This window comes from Tenrec ecaudatus, chromosome 5 (assembly GCF_050624435.1).
Source record: "Tenrec ecaudatus isolate mTenEca1 chromosome 5, mTenEca1.hap1, whole genome shotgun sequence".
In the NCBI taxonomy this organism is placed as follows: Eukaryota; Metazoa; Chordata; class Mammalia; order Afrosoricida; family Tenrecidae; genus Tenrec; species Tenrec ecaudatus.
The window spans coordinates 101,721,720-101,729,806 of NC_134534.1; the positions used below are offsets into that span (position 1 = coordinate 101,721,720).

An 8,087-nucleotide genomic window follows, 5' to 3' on the forward strand; every position below is an offset into this window, starting at 1 on the left:
CAAGTAGCTATGGGGGTCTTAAAAACTTATGAGCAGCAACCTAAGACACAAATATTGTGCTCTCCCTGTCCAGAGTTAAGAAAAGTGACAAAAATGGAAAGACACATGGAAACAATTAGTCCAATGGCTCACAAAAACATCAGTCTCCACAACCCTGAGACCAAAAAATGGTGTCCCGGCTGCTCCTACCAACTGTTCAAAAGAAGATGACACTAGAAAGTCCTAGATAGAGTAGAAGTCAAATGTGGAACAAAACTTAAAATCGTAAAAGAGACCAGGATTGCTGGTCAGACAGAAACTACTAGGACTCCCGACTACGGCCCTTAGTCATCCTTCATACCTGGAACTAAACTAATGTCCTTGTTACAATAATTAACCATTTAAGATCAAAAGGTTATAATTTACCCAAGGACAAAGTTCAGAGGGTCAGGTAAGAAGGAGTGGCAGCAGGAGACACAGGGAGGATGTGGGATGGCACACTGACAGCACTGCAACTGACTACTTGAATCAGAACGTGTGTGCATTACTGAAAACTATAATCTGCTCTATAAATCTTCATTGAACTTTTTTAAAGGGTTTTGAAAAAAATAGCTACAGGTCTGCACAAACTATTTTATCAAGTTAAGAGTTTCTAGTTGTAGATTTTAGAATATGTGAAGATTTTAAATAAGAATTAAATATTTTACATGGAAAAGTCTACATTAAATTCACTGTGAATATGAGCACAATGTAAAGCATATGTGTTAACCGATGAAGCCCTTAAGGAACAGGGAAAGACACACCTGATCTAGCCAATCAGCCAATGAAAATCCTATGGCTCACAATCGAACAGCATCTGGTATGGTGATGGAAGATGAGGCTCCGAGGTTGGAGGAGCTCAAAGTAAGCAGTGGCTGCAACTGTGCACTGGAGCTTTTGGCTTCTGACCACATCGTGAGGATGGTGCGACACTGGACAATATTTTGTTTGGTTGTACCTGGGATAACCACGAGCAGGACCAACTTGACAGGAACTAACAACCTATCTAAAGTTACAAGAGGTCTTGACCGCTCTTATAGGTGTGGTTTGGGTTCATAAGCCACTCTTACAAGATAGATATCAATCTTTCAGAAGAAGACTTTCTGGATTCAGGAGGGCAAAAATGGAGTATGAAGTCTTAGAGAAATACTCGTGTCCTACCACAACCCTCTGGATCAGTTTTCATCTGGACACGGGATCTCGAGGTGGTGCATGAAATTGCATCTGCAGGCTCCTGTCCCTGACAGCCTCACTTGTCGGGGTCACAGGGACGCTACGACCACAGCCTGGACCCTCCCTCGCCATGTTGTCCCGGGTGGTACTTTCTGCCGGCGCCACAGCGGCCCCCACTCTGAAGAACGCAGCTCTCCTAGGTCCAGGGGCACTGCAAGCCACAAGGATCTTTCACACAGGGCAGCCAAGTCTTGCCCCTGTACCACCTCTCCCTGAGTATGGAGGAAAAGTTCGCTTCGGGCTGATCCCTGAGGAATCCTTCCAGTTCCTTTATCCTAAAACTGGGGTCACAGGACCTTACATGCTCGGAACTGGGCTTATTTTGTATTTTCTATCCAAAGAAATATATGTGGTCACCCGCGAAACGTTCTCGTCCATAGCAACTGTAGGGTTGCTTATCTTTGGCATTAAAAAATATGGTCCCTCTGTCGCTGAGTTTGCTGATAAACTCAATGAGGAAAAAATTGCCAAGCTAGAAGAGGTCAAGCAGGCCTCCATCAAAGACATCCAGGATGCGATTGATATGGAGAAGGCACAGCAGGCCCTGGTTCAGAAACGCCATTACCTTTTTGATGTTCAGAGGAAGAATATCGCTATGGCCTTGGAGCTTACTTACCGGGAACGGCTGCACAAAGCATACAAGGAGGTGAAGAATCGCCTGGACTATCACATCTCAGTGCAAAATGTGACACGCCAAAAGGAACAAGAGCATATGATCAACTGGGTGGAGAAGAGTGTGGTGCAGAGCATCTCAGCACAGCAGGAAAAGGAAACAATTGCCAAGTGCATTCAAGACCTAAAGCTGCTTGCAAAGAAGGCTCAAGCACAGCCCGTTATGTAAATGTGTCTGTACCAATCGAGACAGCTACACCTGACTCAATGGAAACTTGTCTGACGAAGTCGTTCTTTGTATATTGCTGTCCACTCAAGTTACAGTTTACCTTACTGAAAATGAAGTTTGAGGTGGAGGTATTCAGAGAAAAAAACACAATCATGTCAAAGAAAGACATTGCATCTGTAGAGGGTACTCGTGCAGCTGTGTGACCAGAGCCAGGCAGGGAACCTGAGCCAGCTGTGCACCAGAACTCAGGAGGTGGGAGCTTGGAGAACAGAGCTTGGCATGCTTCAGCTCAAGAGCCATACATGGCTCTTTCAGTATGTACGTACAGTGGCTCTCAAGTAAAATAAAAGATTTTAAAGGATACTAGGAAGCTAGTGGTGATTCTTTTTGTTTGTAAAAATATACCCCTAGCTCACAAATAAGTTTTATATTACTGATTGGTGCGAGGAACTGGATTGCCCCTTCCATCTCAAAAATTTGCTGACGCCTGTTCTAGAACAAGGCTTCCCACTAATTCATTGGTCACATTTCCTTAAGACAATAATTGAACTTATCTAGGACTGTTTTCTCATGTGAAAGAAAAAAATGAGTGTCTGGGGTCTTTGCTTCTCCACAGGCAGAGGGGAGGGGGCCGGGTGGAGATTGGGCTGGCGGGGGGTGGGGGGCATCCCTTTATCACATGCCCCACCAACAGGCTCTCCCAGCAGAGAAAGTGTCCTCTGCCTTAGCTTGTAAGAGACGTGTCTCTGCTCTCAGTCAGCTCTTTCAAAGTCCTAAAACACCACTGGGCCTACATTGGGATTCTTTTCACAGGAGAGATTCAGTGCTGCCTTGGACTTGAGAAGAATTTGAAAATGACCCTGAAAAGACTGAGAAAAAAAAAGTCTATCATTGTGACCCAAAGCTGCTTTCTCCTAAACAATGAGCCTTATCTTGATAGACCAGTGCCCCTATATGGTACGTAATGATCTGAAACATCAACAACTAGCCTTTTCCATACCAAATTTGCTCAAGATTCGGGCATGGTACAGTAGGCCTAAGTTGCCAGGCAGCTACATTGTAGGATAGCCACGTACCCAGAATCCAGAGCAAATTAGATTAATCATGTTCGAGATGCAATAAGTGTCTTGTTGGGGGCTGTGGGAGTGAACATACAAGGGAAAGAGTGTCCTGGAGGGTCCCCCCTGCCACCTACGCTGCAGAAGAACTAGGGTTTGTCTCTTTGTCTGGTTGTGTGCCTCCATTTCAGAGATCTCTTAAAGCATTCTACCAGGAGCCAGCCTATTTTTCCTTTGTGGGAGGAAAAAGGCAAACAACGCATTGAAATTGGTTCTTTTCATTTACAGGACAAGCGTAGTATTCTGATATTTGAACTTGAGACTACTGCAACTTTGCTTTCTTTTGATAATCTAGCAGAGCTGTGTTTGCTCTGTATCTCCTCATCAGAGTCCTGCTTGACAGACCCATGTACAAGCCTTCTGGAGCCCCACTAGCACAGGGATTAAAGCACTGGGATCCCAACCACAGGTTGGTGGTTCAAATCCATTTGCTCCTCTATGAGAGAAAGATGAGGTAGTCACCGGCTGTGAAGATATGCAGCCGTGGAAACCCTGGGGAGCAGTTCTACTTGGTTCCACAGGGTCGCTAAACATCTGAAAGAACTCGAAAACAATTGGGGTTTGGTTTTAGGTTAGGAACCATCAAGAATGCCTGGCCCTGACATCCCCTGACACTTGACTTGTTATTGTTGATTCCTTCCCAAAGCTTCAGAGACTTACCTCACATGTCCCAGCGATGTTGGCAGAAATCAACCCCAGACACATGTTACTACTTGGTCAGGCTTGGCTGAGTGCATGGAGGGCTGAGAGTACTGGTGACTCTGTCACCTGATATGTTCCCCCTACCCCCTCTCCAGCATTAGGGAACTGAAAATATTTACTTCATGTTGACTTGACAAAACCAGTAAATAGTAACCCTTGCAGGGCCCCCAAAATTGCCCCATAAGGGGGCGGGGAGCAGGGGGGTGGGCGGAATCCTAGTAAGCCCTATTCTGCTTAAAAGCAAGGATTGTCTGAGCTGCATGCAATGCAATGCAAAGCCCAAGAGCCGTAGTCTCAGATTTCTTAGTCTCTGAAACCAGCATTCACTGACCACGACTCTGAACTTGAATAAAATTGGACTCAGCCGCTCATTTTCATTGCTAAGTCCTTTCTGGGAAATGTAGTTGGAAAAGGTTTTGTTCGTTTACTCAGGAAGGTGTTTTTTTGTTTGTTTTACAAACATTTCCTGAGCTATTATCAGATACCAGGCTCTCCCTGGGGGCAGTATGGTTCAGAGAATCTTGTTCATGCAGGAGTCGCTGGTGTCAGTAGGTGCTTGATACTGAACTAGTTTCAGCAAAGCTTCCAGAACATGGCACTGGAAAGAGAGACTTGGGGAAAAAATGAAAAGCCTGTGGATCCCAATGGGTCAATCTGTTCCTCACTGCAAGGGTGATGCAGAACTGGGCATTGCTACATGCCCCGGTGTCGGGGTTGCCATAAGTCAGCATCTGGCTTGTCGGAGGCTAACAGTAATAATGCGAGGGGTCTAGGGGAGGAGATGAGTCAGTCAGGGGGTGATGTAGCACTGATGAAGAATGCAGCTTTCCCCCAGATCCTGGATGCTTCCTCCCCCCCAACTACCATGATCCGAATTCCACCTTGCAAGTGTGGATAGGGCAGAGGTTGTACACTGGTGCATAGGGGAGCTGGAGGCACAGGGAATCCAGGGTGGATGATACCTTCAGGACCAGGGGTGTGAGGGGCAATACTGGGAGAGTAGAGGGTGAGTGGGTTGGAAAGGGGGAACCGATTACAAGGATCTACATGTGACCTCCTCCCTGGGGGATGGGCAACAGAGAAGGGGGTGAAGGGAGACGCCGGATAGGGCAAGATATGACAAAAGAACAATCTATAAATTATCAAGGGCTCATGAGGAAGGGGGGAGTGGGGAGGGAGGGGGAAAAAAAGAGGACCTGATGCAAAGGGCTTAAGTGGAGAGCAAATGCTTTGAAAATGGTTAAGGCAAAGAATGTACAGATGTGCTTTATACAATTGATGTATACAATTGATGTATGTGATAAGAGTTGTATGAGCCCCTAATAAAATATTTTTTAAAAAGACCCCCCCCCAATAAAATGATTTTTAAAATAATAATGATAATAATGCGAGGCCTGGGAAAGCCAACAATGGAGAAGAAAAATTTCTAATTTCAAGAAAGTAAATTAGGAAAATAATATCAGATTGAGATAATGATATGAAAGAAACAAACCAAGTAATATAAAGAGAATCACTATGGAACCTCATTAAAATTTGTAGTTGTGAACATTAGTTACCATCAAGTCAGCGCCAACTGATGGTAATCTTATGCATATACTGCCTGGTCCTGTGCCATCCTCATGCTGATTGGCATGCTTGAGTCCATTGTTGCAGCTGTTGTGCTAATCCATCTCACTGATGGCTTTCTCTCATTTCCGTGAGCCCTGTGCTTTTCTAGCAATTGGCCTTTCCTGACGATGTGTCCAAAGTAATTGAGCCCAAGTTTCACTGTCCTTGTGTCTAAGGGAAAATTTTGATTGTTTCTTCAAAGCCTCAGAAACTTGATCTTGAGTGCAAAGAAGTTAAAATTCCCACAAGAAATAATGACATAAAAGAACTAAACAGGAAATTTTAAGAGGCCGTTCTAGAAGATAAAATAAAATATTACAATACAATATACAAAGATTCGATGTTAGATAACCAAATGAGAAGAATGTGTTCAGCATTTTTCAAGTGAAAAATAACCAAAGAAAAGATTCAGGCCAAGAAATAAAATCGTGGAGAATTCTAAGGGCAAATCATCGAATGATACAGACAACATCGAAAGATGAAATACACAATCACAGTCCCAAAAAGAACTGGTAGATATTTAACCACTTAAAGGGGTAGCATATGATCAATAACTGATGGTATTGAAGATAAAAATTTAAGCTACAATGAAAGCATTGGCAAAAAAAAAAAAAAAAAAAACTCCCATGATTGGCAGAAAACCCTTTAGATCCAATGCTGGAGATGCTCACTTGGCTATACAAAGGAATTTACAAAATCCTGTCTGGCCAACCAATTGGAAGAGATCCATATTTGTGCCCATTCAAATTTCAATTCACAGTGACCATATAGGACAGCAGAATTGTTTCCTTGGGTTTTCAAGGCTATCGATCTTTGTGAAAGCAGACTGCCATATCAGAGGAGGAGCTGATGAGCTCAAATGACTGACATTCTGGTTAGCAGTCAAGTGATTTAAGCAGAGCGCCACCAATGAAATGATACTTGAGAAAATCTCTATCACAGTTTTTCAGAAAGAGGATAGAGGATTCCCAACTGCATACTTGAATACTTCAAAGTGAAAGAAGCATTCAGCTGTGTGGACGTTGAGAAGAAAGAAAATTCTGCAACATCTCATTGTACTCGTGTGGAACCTGCACATGGATCAAGAGGCAGGTGTGGACAGAACAAGGGAGTGCGACTCTCTTGGCTTCAGCTCAGGAAAAGTGTTCCTGATCAGGTTGTATCCTCTCACCAGACTTACTAATCTGAATGCTGGGGAAATAACGCGAGAAGCTGGCTGACATGAAGGGGGGGGGGGGGCAGATGTGGCCTCAGGTTTGGAGGAAGATCTAATAACAAGCTGCGATATGCAGGTAGCACTGACAGTGAGGCCAGCGCTAAGCACTTGCTGACTAGGATCACGGGCGGCAGCTCTCATTATGGGCGACAACTGAACATAAGGAAACGCAGGAGCCTCACCACTGGACCAATACGTAGTTCATGATAAATGGAGAAAAGATTGAGGTGATCTTGTGTGGGCCCACAATCCATGATCTTGGAAGCAGCAATCAAGAGACCAAAAGGCACGTTGTATTGGGTAAATTTGCTGCACAGTGCTACAGCTCTTTTAGAATTTGTCTAGCAGCTTTTCCAGTTCTTTCCGGAACCCCAACCCCTCACAGGCACCAGGCTCGGGAGGTGGTTCTTCCCTGCGGCTCTGCTGCACGCGCACTCTCTCTGGTCCTATATGGCGTCTGCTTCGGCCCAGCCGGCAGCATTGAGTGCGGAACAGGCCAAGGTGGTCCTGGCGAAGTCATCCAGGCACTGTCGGCCCCTGAGAACGCCGTGCGCAAGGACGAAGCACAGGATAACACATGCAACGACACGGGCACGATGCTGCAACTTGCTCTGGCCGTGGCCGCGCAGATGCAGCGGGAGGTCATCAAAGCTTATGGCTTCAGCTGGGTGTCCTGAAGTTTGCCTGCATGGTCAAGTCCTACGAAGCCAGGACCCTGAGGCTGCCAGCCTGTCGGGCAAACTGAAGTCCCTGTTCCTGCCACCCATGACGGTACTTCCCCACGGGCCTGCTCCACGCTGCCCTGAGGGGCTGAGCCCTCCCCTGTGGCCGGCCACGTTGGTGAGGCAAAGACACCATTGTTCCCAGAAGCTAATAAATGTGCCTGTGACTGAGCAAAAAAGAATGTTATTTTTAGGATGAGGGTGCACCTGAACCCAGCCATGATGTCTTCAATTGCCTCATATGCCTGTGAAAGTTGGACATTGACTAAGGAAAAATGAAGAACAAATGCATTTAAATTATGGTCCTGGTGATGAGTAATCAAAGTACCATTGGCAGTGGGGGGAAAATCAGATTTGTCTTGAAAGAAGTAGAGCCTGAATGCTCCTCATAAGCAAGGATGACAGGATGTCATCTCACATACTTTGGGCATGGTATCAGGAGAAACAAGTCCCTGGAAACGGATGTCATATTTGGTATAAAAGAAGGGCGATGGAAAAGAGGAAGACCTTTGACGAGAAGGACTGACACAGTGGTTGCAACGGAGGAAGGGGACGGTGGGGGGGGGGGGCTCAAACAGAAGAACAATTGTGAGGATGGTACAGGAGTGGGTGGTGCTTGGTCCTGTTGT

The 8,087-nt window shown here is 45.5% G+C and overlaps 1 non-coding gene and 2 pseudogenes across 1 annotated transcript; all 3 read left to right on the top strand.

Moving 5' to 3' along the window:
- Positions 1 to 1,290: 1,290 nt before the first annotated feature.
- LOC142448871 (ATP synthase peripheral stalk subunit b, mitochondrial pseudogene) lies at positions 1,291 to 2,148 on the top strand (annotated as a pseudogene).
- Positions 2,149 to 7,050: 4,902 nt separating this feature from the next.
- On the top strand, positions 7,051 to 7,109 carry LOC142449566 (U7 small nuclear RNA). Its single transcript, XR_012784708.1, has one exon. It is a non-coding gene; the product is annotated as a U7 small nuclear RNA (small nuclear RNA).
- A 77-nt stretch (positions 7,110 to 7,186) lies between these two features.
- On the top strand, positions 7,187 to 7,657 carry LOC142449207 (protein C10 pseudogene; annotated as a pseudogene).
- Positions 7,658 to 8,087: the final 430 nt, after the last annotated feature.